Source organism: Myotis brandtii, unplaced genomic scaffold (assembly GCF_000412655.1).
Source record: "Myotis brandtii unplaced genomic scaffold, ASM41265v1 scaffold79, whole genome shotgun sequence".
In the NCBI taxonomy this organism is placed as follows: Eukaryota; Metazoa; Chordata; class Mammalia; order Chiroptera; family Vespertilionidae; genus Myotis; species Myotis brandtii.
The window spans coordinates 3,789,768-3,808,978 of record NW_005371173.1 but is presented as its reverse complement, the minus strand read 5'-3'; positions in this window follow the sequence as shown (position 1 = coordinate 3,808,978).

Here is a 19,211-nt window from a genome sequence, read left to right as displayed (position 1 = left end):
TTGGTGAGAGCAAAGTTAGGAAGAGACAACTACAGACAAAGATGCAATGATTATTTCACTAGAATTTTGCCTAACTTCTTGTCACTTTTAATCCATTTCGTTAGAAACTGGTAAACAGATTTGTAACATTGCAAAATGCTGTCTTCTCTGCTAAAAATCAGTGGATGTTAGAGTTGTAATAGACCTTGATAATTGAGTCTCACTTGCTGATTTTGTAGGTCAGTCATCTGACCCAGAGAAGTGGCTTTCTCAAGGTTGCATAGCTAATTAGTGGTGTTTGTGAGTGTGGAATCCAGGTCTGCTAACTCTTTGCCCAGATATTTTTACCCCATGCTTCTGGGATTCTTATCAACCTCCTCAGCTGAATTTTTTTCCTAGAGTGCAAGGTTGGAGAGAAAGTGCTGGCTGGAAAATATGCATGCACAACACACAGAGACCTGTACCAATGGAATCCTCAAGGATCATACTGTATCCAGGAGAACTTGATTTGGTTTCACAAAATAGGCCTGTAAGAATATATACTAGTACAGTCTCTCCATTTAGACAAATTGAGGACTGGGGTGTTGAAGTCAGGAGCAGGAGCTTCAGGAGCCTGTATTAGATACTGGGGCGGGGTTCACTGTTTACTGGACTTTAATGAAAAGTGTTGAAAAGGTGGGTATATCTGGAGGCTAAGTGGAAGTTACTGTATTTAAAAAGTCATACCATAAATTGTCAATCTAAAGCTAGGCTGAGTGGAATCCTTCAGATACAGAAGCAATGAAATGGAAATCCAATGAGAAAGTTCAAGTGTTAATTGTCCATGGAACTTAAAACCTCCAGGGATGAAAACACAACCACATCACCCTTTTACCTAGCTCCTCCAGCCATAGGTATATCCGGAAAGGTACCATCCCCACACTATCACATCAACAGCACCGTTCAGAGATTCTTTCTGCTTCAGTTCAGAGGAACTCAAATTCCCATTCTTTCTGACATCCCACATCAAATCTTGTGGGTTTCTCTTTTCATGATTATTTTAGCCCATTCACCAAATTGCATGGTAGGAACCAACAAGTTTCTATTATCATTCATGACTTTACAAGATTATTGTAAAAGGACAGTTGACTGAGCATCTTGAATTTATCAAATGAGTTCACATGAAGCCACATTATTTTTCTTTTTTTATAATGTTTTTACCCTATATAAGCAAATTGAAGTAGTTTTATTTATTTTTTATAATCTTCACCTGAGGATACTATCCACTGATTTTTAGAGAGAGTGGAAGAGAGAGGGAATGACAGAGAAATATCGATGTGAGAGAAACACATCAATTGGTTGCCTCCTGCACACGCCCTGACCAAGGCCCAGGGCCAGGGAAGAGCCTGCAACCAAAGTATGTGCCCTTGACCAGAACTGAACCCGGGGCCCTTTGGTTTGCAGGCCGATGCTCTATTCACTGAGCCAAACTGGCTAGGGCTGAAGTAGTTTTAAATGTCCTTTTTAAAAAAACAACAACACACAAATAGTTTATAGCTTTATTCAATGGCATAGTTCTCCTCTCTACCTTCTCAATAAACATCATGGATTAATAGTTTAAAATCACACATCATATAATTGAGATTATGTCATTTTAAGATCATTTTCATAAACAAATAGCAATCTAATTTTTATAAACTTCATCCTTTAATTTCTTCCCTGAGATGTATCTGGAGGCTTTTCTCCATTGCCACCTAATATGATGTTGCTTTGCTTATTTTTAATGCAGTGTATGGGCAGTTTTTGATTAGATATCTATTTCCAGCTATAATTTGGATAGTTCTGTGCTTTAACTTCTTCCCTTCAGTGTGTCTACTGGTATCTCCAGCCATGTGACCTTGGGGGATGAATAATCTATTATCACCTTTTATTATATGTTGTGCTGAGATACAGCCTGAGTGGTGCTAATTACCCCAATATTTTAGGACTGATTGACACAGGGTTTCTTATTTCATGACTACTACCTCCCATAGAGCCACATTGGGCATGTTTACTGTGAATCATAAGGAGGACATGGCAAAGAAACATGCTCATGAAAGTCTCCAAACCTCATTATTATGAGAAAATCAATTCAAAATCCTAGACCCTATTGTTCAATGGTCAGGACCATCTTATTTTCACAAAAGAACTAAATAATACTCTGGGAAGCTATGGTTCAATATTAATTCATTTCTTGGTGATTTCCATTTCTTGTTTATGTTCATTTTTATGGCTTTATTGTACTCAATTTCACCCTTTATTTCCCACATTGTTACTGTTAATGAAGTAATTGATGAAGTATGCTCTATTAAAGTGATGTACATTTTTATAGCTGTCTTCCCTAGGCACAGTAAAAACTTCAAACGGCCTTGAAATTAAATGCAATATATTTGCATATGTATAGTTTTTATTTTAGCATCTGGAAACCATTTAGCTAGTTATTTATTTGAAAACTGGTATCAGAGCCTTAAAAGACCATAGACTAAAGCTGTGTCTATATGTGTCTATATACTAAGCTACTGAATCAAGCCTAGGTTAGAAACTATGATGAAATCCAGTGAGGCTGCTGACCCAGTAGAGATGGGCTGCTCCAACACAAATTGGAACATTCATTGATTCATAAAAGGCAAGAAACCACAATCACCTGAGTTTCAGTTTTAGTTCCAACCAGCGTTATCATGCAGACAGCAACCCATAAATTCCTTGCTGGTTTTCATGATTACATTTGAATCCTAGTCATCATGAAAATTTTGAGAGGGGATATTTCCTCCTCCTTATTGGGCACACAAATATAAACTATTAAAGGCATATGTGATATGTTTTCTAAAAAATTAGTTTCAAGAAGGAAATGAGGAGGGGAGTTGGATGATATGGGATGGTAACTGAATATTGGAGAAAATGAAAGAAACACACAGGGCCGGAATTTTTAAAAGACAAGAAGTGCATATAAAACATATGAGTGAGTCTTTGAAAAAGTAGTTGCTTGAATTTCAAAATAAATTTAAAGGGCCAAATAGCTCTGAGCATTCTGTCTGGCACAAAATAGTGTTCAATAATATCATTTGCTTCCACCTCCCCTCTTCTTCCTTCTCCTTCACCCTTTCCTTCTTGCTTGTATCTTTGCTTTCCTTTTTATTTCAATTTTTTGGATAGGCTTAATTTTGACAAATTTTCATAATTAATGGAAAATTATTTGGTACACAAAAGTGTGGACTGTACTCCATTCTTCAGAAACATCTTGGCTGTATGTGATGATGTGCAGTTTGTAGACTATTGTGACCATTTATGACCCTTTATAGAAAAGTGAGTACAAGGTCAGATTCCAGAACTAAAAAGGAATCTAGAGATCTGGGAAAGGTTTCAACAACAGGCTTATGTAAACCCTGAAGGGATGAAATAAAAGAAATGGATTAGACATTGATCCAGACTCTGTCTTCTTATAAATGAGGAAACTGAGGTGAAGAAAGGACACACTTTTTACTTCATTTCCTGTACTATCCTTCCTAATTCCATGGTCTAAAGGCCATACAACTTAAAAGCTGAACCTCTAGGTAAATAAATATTATATACAACAGTGCCTAGTGTTATATCTTGACATAGTAAATACTCAATAAAATGCTAAATCCCTGTGGTGGACAGCCCCTACAATGATCCCCAATTCTCTCCTTTGCTAGTTGTTCATGACCTGTGTAACCCCTCCCTCCTTCAGGATGGGCTGGACCTGTGATTGCTTCTAACAAACAGAATTCAGTAAAAGTGTTGAGATTCACTTTCATTAATAGATTGCGTAAGATCTTGACTTGCATCCTGTAAGCAGACACTCTTCCTTGCTGGCTTTAGGGAAGTAAGATGCCATGTTCTAAACTGATTTATGGAGAAGCACACATCAAGTGAAACAGGGTGGCCCCCAGTCACCGGCCAGCAAAGAAATGAAGCCCTCAATCCAACAGCCTTCTAGGGACTGAAACCTGTCAATAACATAGAGTTTGGTAGCAGGTCCTCATCATGTGAGCATTCAGATGAGATCACCACTCTGAAAACACACTGAGCACAATCTTGAGAGACATTCTAAGCCAAAGGACACCTTTGCCTATATTCTTGGTTCACTGAATTGGTGAAACAATAAACAGGTATTGTTTTTTTATTTATTTTTTTATTGCTTAAAGTATTACAAAGGGTATTAGATATGTGTCCTTTTTTTTCTTCCCCGCCCTTGACAATCCCCTGGCCTCCTCTACCCCCCAGTGTCTTATGTCCATTGGTTATGCTTATATGCATGCATACAAGTCCTTCGGTTGATCTCTTACCCCCCTCCCTCCTGCCCCCCAACAGGTATTGTTTTAAGTTGATAAGTTTTGTGGTGATTTGTTACCTAGCAATATAATACAAGCATTTCCTTATCTCTCATCAATTTATGAGACCAATTTTGCTTCTGGAGCCCTATGAAGAAGTTTTCTCAATCCCTTCTCACCAAGTCTCCCTCCCCCCCGCCCCCCCGCCATCATCCTGTTTTTGCATGTTACATTCCCTGTATTTCACAGCCCATGTTTCTTATTCTCATGGCTCTGTCTTCTCCCTGGAACCCAGGCACTAAGCTGGAGTCCTAGACTTCTTTTTCTTTTTACTGGACCACCTTTAAGTAGGTGGGATCTTCACTGACTACTTGCTATGTTCATTTGCTGGAATATATGTTCAACTTTGCTTAAATAGAAACCTCACATCTTGGACTCAATATAGAATAATGCTACTTAGATTAATGCTGCCCACCTTAGATTACTCGATAATTTCAGATCCGTGTCTGCAATTGGTGGCTATATTTCTAAACCTATCTCCATAGACTTTACTTAGATTTTTTTCAGTTGCATCTAAACTCCTGAACTGATCTATAGTCTTATATCACTGAATGAAAATATTATCAGCTTGAATATATCAGCTATGTCTGTGATATCAGTGAATCAAAGGCTTAGAAGGCAAAGCTAAAACCAGATTCCAGATTTCCTTATCCCTTATTAAGTAAACTTTCTACAGTCTTTTACTGCTTCCCTCAAAAGATAAGAAGACCACAGACCATCTCACCCAGACCAAATAAATATAATAAATGGTAATTTTCAACTATATTCACAAAGCTTACTGCTTTTTCATTTCCATTGGGGATGAAAGAGGGGGAAATGTACTTAAGTTATATGCTGCATACTGAATATTATTTATTATGGCAGTACATTCTTGAGAATGTTATGAAAATTCCTTTCTACCTAGTTTATAGTCAGTATTGCACATAAAGGCAGAAAATGACCTACTGACCTCAAGAATCTTGTATGATGCATCTGACCTAGTAGGACTTTAACAAACAATTAAAAGCAAAAAGGTAAATCTAACTTTGAATTCTAGGATAAGTGAGCCACTAACAGAAATTGAAACTACAAAAATGAAAAACCAAGAGCTAGAACAATTGGTATTCAAGTATGTTAAAATCTGTTATCTGTACAGTTGAAAAATAATATTTGAAATCCTACCTTAAACTGTCTTTCTCAAATGGTTTGTGTTGACATGTCTACCTAACCCCAAACATAGGGCTACTTCCTCAAATAAGTTAAACATTTGAAAACACAATGTTAAAGAGTGAAAAGATCAGGATAAAGTTATGTCTACCTCTTATTGGAAACTGATCAGTTTTGACAACTCTGCCTCAAACAAGATCACAAACATTTTATAATAACCACACATATATATGAAGTTTGATTTCACCAACTGTAATATGGTCACTTTGGATGTTGGTCAGTCTTAATGTTCATTTCTCAAATAATCAGTGATATTATTAGCTAATAGGTCATGTGCATTTAACAAGTGTTAGGCATTGTGATAATTGTTTGCCATGAGTTATCTGATTTAATCCTTACGGCAACACATTATATCAGAATTATAATCATATCCATGCAACAGATGAGACAAATATCAGAGATTAAGAAACTTATCTAAAGTCAAAAAGTTCAGGGATGGAGGCAGGCTACACTAAACACTCTGATTCCAACGTATGTGCTCTTTGCCATGGCATAGTTATTCGTAATGTAGTTTACAGCAAAGTATTTGAGTCCACTGATAACAAACACACCATTAAATATTTACTGGTCACTTTTTCTGTTCAAGGCTTTTGAAGGTACAATAATAAACAACATATGAATCTTGTTCTCAGGGGGCTTACAGGTTGCCATAATAACTTGCTTACATCTTTATTAGTGAAATTATAAAGAGAAATAAAAATCCCATGATTCTCTAAGTAGAGATTCTCTTTCAAAATTAACTATTATGTGGCCCACTTAGTGGACACCATCAGTGCCCTGCAAATATATCCTTGTCATATAACTGTCCAGCACATAGCAAAAGTGTCCTAATGTACATACCCATCCATGATTCACCACCTAGGGGCTTTCTTACTGTTTTCACATGTGTGCAGGGCAGGTGGGAAATTCCAGAGAGTCTTTATGCTCCTTGGAGAAGTATTCAACCGATGACTGATGGGATGGGAGGATAGTCCAGCTTCCTCACCTTTCTGCTGAACCATCTCTGAGGTGTAATCTGCAGTCTTTTAGAGTTCCCGATCAAGTCGGAACCTCAGTTGCCCAAAGTGATAAACTGGTTGATAATATGAGCTTATTGTCTTGTGCCCTTTCCCTGCTTCAGATTCCAATATTTCCCCAGCACCTCTTGGAATCACCTCCATAATAAATGTTTGTATTCAAATATTTGATTCAGACTCTACTTCTGGAGGAACCCAACATTAAGACAATTTATGAAGTAATGATTTCAATTGCATAAAAATTCACTGTCGTGTTCCATTTCTTAATGCATTCCTTGTTGAAAAACAATGTTTTGCTATAAGACTGGCAGGTTTGAAAACTTCAGGTTTATATAAAGTTTGAGTTATTTTATGACAAAAAAGTGAAATGCAATGAGAAATTATTTATAGGAGAGAAGATTGAAATATCTTTGGTGTATTTCTCAAGGCTAATAAACCTATCCTGAGGCAGTCCCAGTAGCTGTCAGAACAGAAGGCTCTGTCTTAATATATTGGGCAGTGACTTTCACAAAGGAATACTGTCTAATAGAAGTCAAGTAAGAAAGAATTAAGATCCAGACAGTAGGTCAAAGAATGAAGGAAGCCTAGTACAGTGAAAAGGTTCTAAAAATGGAAGTCAAGAAAATTGGATTCTAACCTCCTTTTGTCCCTAAATAGCTGTATCACCTTATGGAAGTCAATTTATTTCTTTTAGCCTTTTATGTCAAACTAGAGGCCTGATGCATGAAATTCGTGCAAGGGCCTTGTCCCTAGCCCCCACCTGCCACTGCCAGACTCTCATGCTCCAGACTCAGGAGTCACAAAACTCCACTTCTCCCCTAATTACATGGTCACCCTTATGCAAGAGAAGGGAACATAACCCTCATATCTCTTTAAGAGGAATGTGGAAATCACAATGTGAGAAAAACCTGTGGGACAGGGACAGTGTATAGCCATCTTTGGAAAATAAAATTTACTATGAATTGTAATTCAAACTATTTTTTATAGTAATTTACCCAACCCTGAAAAAGACACAACCACAAGCAATTTGAAGAGATTGGCCTACCCTTGAGCCAGCATATTGGAAAACTAGGTATGCCTTTGGACTAAAAAATTCTACTTTTGTTGTGAAACCTGTCCAGGAAACTTAACAAACTCTCATACTAGCAATCAGAACTGACATCAAGTATCCTGTACTCAAAGAAAATCATGTTTATATTTCTTTTTTTGAATTATGTTGGCATTCTCTCCTTCCTGGAAAATGGCTTACTATATAAACTATAAGATAAATAAATGCAGGTGCTTTTATGTACAACTCCAGACTCATAACATCACCAGTTGTATCAAAACACATAAGTGGCCAATAAAATTCAATCCATCATCTAGATGTTTTGTCTATCACTATGCCAAACATCTGGATATTGGGACATGTTTAATGAAGGAACCAATTTTTATTTTCTACTTGTATGTTTAACTTAAGTGGATTATAAAGCTGGCACAGTTTTCAGGTCTCATTAAATCCATTTCCTTATTTTTAAACTTGTTTTATCTGTTACTTCTAGTTAGGTAGGTATTCTTTCATAAGCAATCAAACTCAAGTTTGCTCATATTTTAGTTTCCCTCTATATCTATGAACAAATAAGCAAATGATTGTCTTCTCTCTTCTCCATCCCATAGATAGTTGTGTTAGGTTTAGTAATTGTGTTGTTGTTTTTAAACTATATTAAGTTATCCCATTCTTCCTATGTTCCTTCTTGATCTTCTTTCTTTCCTTCCTCCTGCCTTTCAACCTATGTTTACTGAGCACTTACTGTGTGGGTCTATATTTGCCAACATGGAAAGCTGAAAATGGCACCTGTTCCTAAGGTGTTTATGTTGTAGTGGAGAAATAGTGGAATAGACATATAGAAGAAGAATGTTCTAGAGCAGCGGTTCTCAACCTGTGGGTCACAACCCTTTGGGGGTCGAACAACCCTTTCACAGGGGTCGCCTAAGACCATCGGAAAACACATATATAATTACATATTTTTTGTGTGATTAATTACTATGCTTTAATTATGTTCAATTTGGAACAATGAAATTGGGGGTCACCACAACATGAGGAACTGTATTAAAGGGTCACGGCATTAGGAAGATTGAGAACCACTGTCCTAGAGGAATATGAGTGAAAGAGTGATTTTTTCTTTTTTTAATAGGAGATGAAGGTCAAAGAGGGCTTCACAGAGAAAGTGATGTTTCAAATAAGCTTTAAGAGGATTAACAGGATGGGCTGGAGAGTGGATGACACTTATTTATTTCAGTGACCCAGGGCACAAAGAGGCTCAGATGAGATGGGTGCAGGGATCGCGGCATTAGGAAGATTGAGAACCACTGTCCTAGAAGAATATGAGTGAAAGAGTGATTTTTTCTTCTTTTAATAGGAGATGAAGGTCAAAGAGGGCTTCATAGAGAAAGTGATGTTTCAAATAAGCTTTAAGAGGATTAACAGGATGGGCTGGAGAGTAGATGACACTTATTTATTTCAGTGACCCAGGGCACAAAGAGGCTCAGATGAGATGGGTGCAGGGAAGGCTTATATCAGCCTATAAGAACAGTGGGATGGGAATATCAAGCTTTGGAGCTGAATCAGATAAAGCATATAAAGATAAGCTGAAAAAATTTTGTCTGTGATTTATTCTATTGGCCATGGGTGCCATCATTTTGAAGTTGGTGAGTGACAAAGTCAGCTCTATGTTTTATGAAGTTGTCTTCAGGACAATGTAAAAGGCTGATGGAGAAAAAGGGGAGATTAAAAGAAGAAAGAAGGGCATCTCAGTTTCAATAAGATTTGTTGAAAAACATGACTTCTGTAGCATTTTAATTTAATTTCAAATCAGTTACTCATTGCTTTCATTTATATAAACTGTATTAAGTGTGTATTCATAAGTCCACAACAGAATACTTAATTTGCCAAAGATTTTATACATTTTGAAGGCAAGCATTATACTACCATTCTTTGAGATTCAGTTTATAAAGACAGGCATTTCTACGAGTTATTTTAACTTATATTATTTTTGTGATGCATGCATTTCTGAAAAGAAAAAGCTATTTAAATTTATCCAGAGATAGTTTCACTAGAGAGAATAAGGAGAGTATTTGTAGGTTTGGCTAGTGAGTCACCGTTAACCAAACTGACTTCTGACCATTGGCAACGGCAAGTCTGAATTTTAAATTCATTTGAATTAATAACATTCAGCCCCAAGCAAGGCAACACAGTTCAGTGGAAAGCCATCAGATCTGTGATTGGCAAGGCATGGCTAGGGTACGTCTAATTCCCCCCTTTGTATAATGGGAATAAACTTATCTTAATTCATGTTCTCATTACAAAGGTAAATTAAGAGCCTGGCACCTAGCAGATGACCAGTGACAGGATTCCTGTTATAGGGTTGAGGTTAGGTCACTGGCCCTAATGACCTTTTCCATCACCCTCATGACCTATCTGAGTGGGTGGTATCCTGTCAGAGGCCAGGTGTCCCAATCCACAGGGTTGTCAGGTATGGCTTTCATGATACTGACACCTGAGGCTGCCCACCTTTCCTGCAGTTGTATTGCTATTGTTACTCTCCCAGTTTTTCTCCCACTCACCTGTTGGTATTTGCACATTCCTACACAGCAGTATACAGAATATGTAGCAATGTTCTCCATCTAATTAAGGGTAAAAGACAATACCCCAATCAAGTAAATCCCAGCCATGACAACAAAAGACAGGACCCTTGTTTTAATGTGTGTTTCTTTGTGTGCAGTGGACTGTGTTAAGCTCCTAGGGACTCTGATTTCTGTTACTACAGTAACTCATGCATCATGTTTTCATCTCCCTCTTGAGGCCATGGTTCTCTCTGATGAAACTATACCTGGATGAGGCTTTCTAGACCTCTAAGCACCTTTGTGAGTTGGGTGGTTATACGCTCATTTTAGATCTGTTGACTAAAGGCTGCAATAACATTTTGGCCTCATATTCAATATTCATCATGACATTTCCCTGGTCTGTTCTGAAGCATAGGTCCAGAAGTAACTCTGTTACTTTTCTTTCATCAGCCCCAATGTTACCTTTTATTTATTTATTTATTTATTTATTTATTTATTTATTTATTTATTTTTAAAATATATTTTATTGGATTTTTTACAGAGAGGAAGGGAGAGAGATAGAGAGTTATAAACATCGATCAGCTGCCTCCTGCACACTCCCAACTGGAGATGTGCCCGCAACCAAGGTACATGCCCTTGACCAGAATCGAACCCAGGACCTTTCAGTCCGCAGGCCGACGCTCTATCCAATGAGCCAAACTGGTTATGGCCCCAATGTTACCTTTTAATTCTGCTTTAAATTCTCAGAGGAACAGTTGGTCCTTACACCTGGTTTATGAGTAAGAAAGAATTACTTCTAAGTCAAATGTTATTTGAAAGACAGACCCTCACAAAAACAGTACTAATTTTATTTATTTATTTAGGTAGTTATTGTGTTATTTTCTGTCTCATCTCCTATCAGACAGATTCTTCTTCTCCCAAATGTAGAGCAATGCAGCTCACATTCACCTGTAAGAAGAAGTTTTATACTTGGCATTTTCAAATATTTTCATGTCTTCATAGTCCATTATTTGTGGATTACACTTTCAAAAAGGGGGTTAGGAGTAGACATTGGGGCATAATATTGTCAATTTTCCTAGAAAGTTATCATTTTTAAAGAGTGTTGGGCATTCTTGCCAGGTTAGATGGAGATGAAGACTATTATGGTGGGGCTTACATTCCATGGGCACTCAATAAATACTGGCTGACAATTTCAATGGAAGAAGCTCCTTCTCCACCAAACTTTTACAAAATCAGAGAATTATCCAATTTGACACCTACCACTTAGTGGATAATTTTTCCCAATAAATTATCTTCTTTTTACCTCTACATAACCATAATTAAGAAAAAATAATTCCCTTTGAATAGAAATATTTAAAACATACATTAGATAGAGCAGACATATGCATAGGTAAAATGCATTGTTCAAAACTGGAGTCACTAATTCTATGGAATTGTGTGTAATGCATCAAATGTTTTGGTCTTCTTTAACACTGACGTAATATTTTAAAACTTTTGAAATATTATAACTAGTAAATTTTAAAAGAAAAAAAATACATAGAAATAAGAGAGAAAATGAGGATAAAGTGAGAGAGAAGCAAGAAAGAGAAAAAGCAAATTCACTTCTGATAGAGTAGAAATAGTTCCAGATGGGAAGATAGAAGACTAGAATATGCCCTGTAATAGTAGATTGAAATTGGAGGGGCTAATATAAACTCTAGCTTTTTATAGCTATAGATACAAATGTAGATATACATAAAATATAGAGGCATGCATAGAAATTTTTCCATCTCTGTCTACTAGAAGAAGTGACATACTGGGAAATACCACACTCTATTAAAAAACAAACAAAACAGGGCTCCTTTGAGAAAACGAACAAACACACAAACAAATAAAACAGCTTACGTAAGACCTGGGGAAAATGAGTCAAGAACTGATTTTTGACCCAGGAGTAAGGAAGTTCTCAAGGATGATAAGGGTATGTAAACACAAGCGCACTCTCACTTACACCCATATACTCACACACACAGGAGCCAGCTGAAGTCACAACCAATCCGGAACAATTTGAGTATAAGAATAACTAATGACACAAGGTGGATTACAACCTATTGATTAAAATATAAATCTATTAGTCCATAATAAGGTAATTCAATAAATTAATACATGAATAAGTTGATGGAAGAGAAGTGAAAGCCCTTTCTTACAGCAGAATGCCAACAGACAAATCAAAATTGAGAGATATTTTGCAAACTAATTGACTTTACTAGTTAAAAAAACCATCAAAGTCAAGAAGGGTAAAGAAGGGCTAATGAACTTCTTGTTCTTAGGAAATAACCACTGAAATACTTAGGAATGAAGGATATGGGCATGATATCTTCAACTTATTCTCAAGTGGTTTAAGGAAAGAGAGAGGGAGATAGAGAGAGATAGAGAGAGAGAGAGAGAGAGAGAGAGAGAATGGAAAACAAGAGGGTATCTTTATTGTAAATAATTGATGAATATGGGTATATGGATATATAAAAATTACTTGTACTATTCTTGAATATTTATTTTTGGTTTGAAATTATATCAAAATAAAAAGATATTTTGAAAAGTTCTAGATAAAAAAAATCACCCAACATCCCAACATAAAGATATTCTTTTTCTTAGAGAGAGAGAGAGAGAGAGAGAGAGAAAGAGAACATGGAAAACAAGAGGGTATCTTTATTGTAAATAATTGTTGAATATGGGTATATGGATATATAAAAATTCCTTGTACTATTCTTGAATTTTTTTTGGTTTGAAATTATATCAAAATAAAGAGATATTTTGAAAAGTTCTAGATAAAAAAAAAATCACCCAACATAAAGATATTCTTTTTCTTAAAAAAAAATCAGCAGCCTGGTTGTACTAAGTAATATTCCAGATGTGTTAAGCAGTAAGTGCAATGTCTGGCTGCAAAAATATTTAACTTCTTGTGTGCAATAGTCCCCCACCTGGGGTTCAGACAAGTTACATTTACCAAGCATGTTGACATTTCCACAATCAAAAATTTGTATTTTTGAGACAAACCAACCTCATATATAATATTTATGGGACTTGTTCAAGTATAATATCTAGCTTGTCCTTGATAGTAAGCTTATTCTACTAGTAAACACTGGCATTGTTTAACTTTAATGAAGGTCCTTCTGTCTCAGATATTTCTCAAAACATTCCCTTTGGAAAAGTAATACTGTGCAGGATAGAACTGCAGTACTCTGATGCCTAACCACAGGGTGAGATCAGGAGCAGTTGATCTTTGCAAAAGATTCTTGTCATTGTGAAAACATTGAGGCAAGCCATGGGATGCACCCACTATATTCCTTAAACTCTGCTACTATCAGATTTAAGATATAGCAGTTCAAATTAGAATCTGACACTTTCAAACATAAGTGACAAAAATGGGAAGCATATATGAAGTCAAAGCAAGACAAAAATGTACAGTCATGCATTTGAGCCCTGCAGATAAAAACTGGGATGTTACCCTGTCTGGGAGCTCAGTTGGTTGTGGGTTCAATCCTATGACAGGCCACATATTGGGAGGCAACCAATCTATGTTTCCCTTCTCTCTCTTTCCCTATCCCTCCCTCCCTTTCTCTCTCTAAAATCAATCAAACATACACCTCCGGTGAGGATTTAAAAAAGAAGATAAAAACCTGGGATGTTGAACACTTTGGCTGCTTTTCATAGTTTAGAGGAATAAAAAGCAACTTGTGGTGCTGTTAGCAGTGTCTTCAGACTTATATTAAGTTTATCTCAAGACTGATATGCAATTTTGGCTCTGTTTTTCTTCTCATGTTTTATTTTTTTATCTTAGTGTATGGATTTTCACTGAAATTACATGGAATATTATAACTTAAATTTATGTGGAATAAAATTCCCAGAGCATAGCAATATTCTATGTTTTTATTATAATTTTAGCAACGATAATTCTTTATATGTGTGATGCTTTGCTGTTTGCAATGCTTTTTTTCCTTCAAAAATGCAGGTGTTATTTGTGTCTAGATTTTTTGCCAAATATTATAAGATTTATTATATTGTATGTGGTTGTGGTTTTGTTCTCACTTTGAATAAATGTAATGCAATTTATATATCCATTCTGCAATGGATAGATCTTTGGGAAGTTTCCACTTTGAGGCTCTTGAGTATGTCCTTTGGTGAACATATGGATGCATTTCTTATGTTAGTATAATTCTTGGAAGAGAATTGCTATGTCATTGGATATACATATTAACGCCAATTTTCCAAAAGTGTTGTACCAATTTACACCCAGTTGCAGTACGTACAAGTCACAGTTGCTTGACATTTGCCAACCCCTGGCACTGTTAGTCATATCAAGCAGGAAGCACTAACTTAAGGAAGACAAATGCTTGTGTTCAGATCAGCTCAAAACCTACATGAAATAAAAATGACTTATTTAAAGGCATCAGAGAGATGCTAAAACAACAGGACAAAGAAAGGCTAAGCTTCCAGAGAGGGAAGAGATGTGAGTATATCATGTGTCGCTGCTTTGGTTGCTAAGGGGATCTGCAGGTTCTTGGTACGGAAAACAGGCTGAGAATCCAGAATCTTCCCTGGGAAGGGGGCTGAGACATGACAGTTCTTTGTGAGCAGTTGTGCAGTTCTATAAAGCTGGAGAGACAAAAATGGGGACTATAAGGACCTCCAACATACAGCCAGTTTTCCCGTCAACACATTTGTTGAATTATGAAGCTGTGTTTAAATGAGAGAATAAAAAGCTAAGCTGCAAACACCTGAAGATAAAGCAGAATGTTCCTCAGTCCCATACTGTTGAGCAGACTAAGATTAGACTGCAGAGCCCACCAGGCACTGCACCTTTGTGAACGCCCAGGGTCTCCATCAAATGATCTGAAGGCTACATCCCAAGAATAAAAGAGAACCAGAGATGACTGAGACTCAACTTTGCAATAATGGTCTCAACTTTGTTGTGGATTAAATTGATAAGCCCCACTTTTTCTGACTAATAGAAGTATGAACCCATTCTAACGTAGATAATCTTATATTAAATATCAAATTCTTATATGACACTGTTCAATTGAAATTCCTATTTCATTTATTGTGTCCATCTTTTTCTCAATTTCCTTGGAAATATTAATGGCTACTTAAAGTCCTGGTCCACATACTCCAGATCTGTACCATCCATGCCTCTTTTGACCCTTTTTCCCTTGGTTTCAGTCCCATCAACTAGTCTCTTGGTAGGCCTGTACATTTTCAATTGAATATTAAACAGATCTCTGACCTGTTGAAATTTGCATTTTGTCATCTTTTTTTTTTAAGTTGCTAATTTAAATCAATTTAAGGTCTATGTCTGGAAACTCTAGTATACATTTTACTTGTGACATTATTGTCTTTTGACTTGGGGGTGATATTTATTGTTATGCATAGGAATTTTATTTGCATGCCAGGCATTGTCAGTGACAAGTATGATAGATTTTGAGCAATGTTTTTGCTACAGTGGAGACTCACCATATCCTACAGCTAAGTAGGAGGATTTGTCTCAATCCAATCAGAAAATGATATAACCCAACATTAATTTGCAGTCTTTTTAAGTCTTGGTATACTTTTCACCTCCGATATATGGAGTGCAGCTTGCCAAGGGTCCCAACGGAAAGACTCAGTGTTTACTAGGACCTCCTTTTCTTGGCAGTCCTGAATTCTAATTTTTGTTTACCCAGTGTTGTAAGATTGCCAAAAACTCTCTTCTTGACAGCTGCTTTTTACTTAGCTTCTTAACCTCTGACGCTGCTCAATAAGGAATTGGCAAATGCCTAATGGGGAGTACAGATAACCTCGGGCTTACTTTTCTCTGCCTCTTTATTTTCTATGATCTTGGTTTCTCAAACCCCTGATGTCTATTGGCCTGAACTCCTGTTTTTGTCTTCCAGCCCTATGATGCTTACAAAATCTCTGCTGGCCCCTCTGCCTCTTGGCAGCCTTCTTCTGCCTGACTTCACAATCTCTTACTCATTTCAAAAGTTTTCAAGTGCCTGAAAGAAAAAGAATCCTGTAGAAGTTGATCTTGTCTTAGTTATTGTCACTTTTTTCCCCCTGGGATCTTAGCCTTCAATTTTTCAATGCCCAGATTTACTTATATGTATTTTATCTGACTTTTTCAGTTCTTCTTAGTGCTATATTGGTCTGCTATCAGCCTATCAATCATAGCCAGAAACAGAGTCCTTTCACATTTATATTTTATTAATACTGAAATAAGTGTCATTATCTCTATTTTTCAAGTGAGCCACGATATTTAATAAATATATGGGACTTCCTATGACTCTTCTGGTTTGATGCCAACCAAAATAAATAATAATATGCTAATGTATTATCTATATATTTAATATATTTAATCTTTGTGTCCATTAAAACACCTTCAAAAAGAACCCAAATGCATTCATTACACACCAACTTTTAGAACTATATATTTTATAAATATATCCTTCCTAACACATTTATACATATGATTTTAGTTAATTTTAAAATAATAATATAAGAACTTACACTCATTGATCACTTACTGATTCCCTGATACTTTTTATACAATATTTTATGTAAAGGGTATATATTATCATCCTAATTTTATGAAGGAGGGACCCAAAGTTTAGGGAGTTTAAAAACTCACCTAAGAATGTTTGCTTGTGATACAACCAGGTTCCATCTGAAGCACACAGCCTTACCCAAGCCAATGTCATTAAATTTTGTGTAGCACTATTCTCAAATACACAGGGTAAAATACTCATATCTGTCTCCTTTAAATTTTAACATCTATTGATTTCTATTGTCATTTATACAGCTGAATGAATTGAGTGTTTATATGTTATAGCTACTGTGGAGGATACAAAAAAGTCACAGAACCTTTCAATTTTATTGACAATAAAGAACATGAACATAAGAAATACTCCACTGTAAAATGTCATTAAGTGTTGAGTAACACAGGTAAGAGAATTGGGAATTTAGTGGAAGAGCTGTGAGCCTAGTGCTGGCAATAACTGCATGGAGGAGGATGACTCTTGGAGTTCATCTTGAAGGTCAGGGACCAGAGAAGGGCAGAGCATCCCAAGCAAAGGCACTGCAGACATGTGAATGTATTTGGTATGTTCAAGCATCACTGCATGGGCATCAAAGGTTGCTTGTTTGGTCTTTTAAATGAGCTTAATATCTTTGAAAATTTAAACTCTTTAATTATTTGTATATTTTAAAAAGAATAGGTAAACAGAGCTATTTCTGAAGTATAATTTAAATATAAGCAATGCAATATTTTTCCTCCAAACATAGCCCCTCCCCAATGGTCTTTATTTCTTACCCATTCATCTAAGTCCTCAATAGCTCTAATAAATTCCAATTCTCTTAGAAATGGATATCCCTCAAACTCTATCTCTTAATATAGTCTCTCCATACAGGTTCTGCTCTGAGTACAGGAAGAAAATGTGATAGATAGAATGTACAAACGAACAATGGCCAGACCGCCTATGACAATAAAAATCTGACCTACAACCTCTGCCCCAAACATTAGGACTTGGTCAGTGATTGCTACTTTATTTATTTATTTTTTTGCCCCTGCTTCTAACTCAGGACCAGCCAGAGAAAGCCAAATATGCTCCCCAAACCAATCCTATAAAATTCCCTGCTTCTAGATGGCCCATCTCCAGCTTTTCTATGCCAACAACCACCAATTGGTGCATAGTTGTACACTATAAAACGTTCCCCCTACCCCAAAGCCTTTGAGTCTCCGCCAAACACAAATCATGGTGGCTGACTCCCCAGCTATAGCACAGTTTGAATAAACAGCCTCTGTTTGTTCTAATTTAGGTGGTCTCAGTTTATTTCCACACATACTAGCAGAAGGTAAACAAAATGTTTATTGAGACGTTCAAGTGCCAAGTACTCTGTTCTGTACTAGGGTCTGAAACAGCAATGACAAAGGAGCTAGAAAGAGTTCCCTGTCCTCACAGATGAAGCTTACCATCTAATAAAAGAAGCAGACCCTGCCACCTCCCCCCGAAAAAGTAATATTCAACAGATAAATAAAGTGATAAAGTGACATAAGATAATCACTAATGGTGTCAGTTAAACAAAAGGGTACTTAGAGTCAGATAAATAAAGTGATAAAGTGACATAAGATAATCACCAATGAGCCATAACTGGTTTGGCTCAGTGGATGGAGCGTCAGCCTGTGAACTGGAAGATAATCACCAATGGGGTCAGTTAAACAAAAGGGTACTTAGATCGAGAGGGGAGAGGCTTCTTAGGTAGGCTGCTGAGACTTGTTGAAGCAGAAAGATGAGCTAGCCTAGCCCAACCTCAGTGGTTGAGGATCGAACTATGAACCAGGTCACGGTTTGATTCCGTCAGGGCTCATGCCCGGGTTGCGGGCTAGGTTCCCATTGCGGGGGGGGCGCGCATACAGGAGGCAGCTGATCAATGATTGTCTGTCATCATTGATGCTTCTATCTCTCCCTCTTCTTTCCTCTCTGAAATCAATAAAAATATATATTAAAAAAAAAGAAAGTTGAGCTAGCCTGGAACAGAGCTGGAGGTAAAGAGATGAAGATGAGCTGAGAAGAAATGAATGTGAGGAGGGCTTTGAGAGAGCATATTTGAGCAAGTATTGTTCCATTTTATAGATGGCAAAAGCGAGGCCCAGAGAGACTGAGTTGTCCAGAGTCTCACAGCTTGTGTGTGTTAGCAAGAGGTTCCCATGTAGGTTTCTCCCACAGCCCCTGCTTCCAGGGCTTCTAGGGCAACTGGCCAGGGTGTAGGCCAATGAAGGTATTCTACAAGTGAAGAGGCCAGAAGTTCAAGAACACTGGATTAAGAAAAGGAAACGCAAGGGCTCTTAAAAAGAGTAGTAGAAACGTGATGAAAGGTGGATAAAGGGTCACTGTAGACAAATGCCATTGATTTTATGTTTTTGCCTTAGGGCAGCTTTGAATGAATGGTTAAGCAGAAAAAAATAAAAAAGTATTAATGGAGACCAGTGTCTGAACTTGCAGGATAGAAAGGTTTGACTAAAGCATTTTCA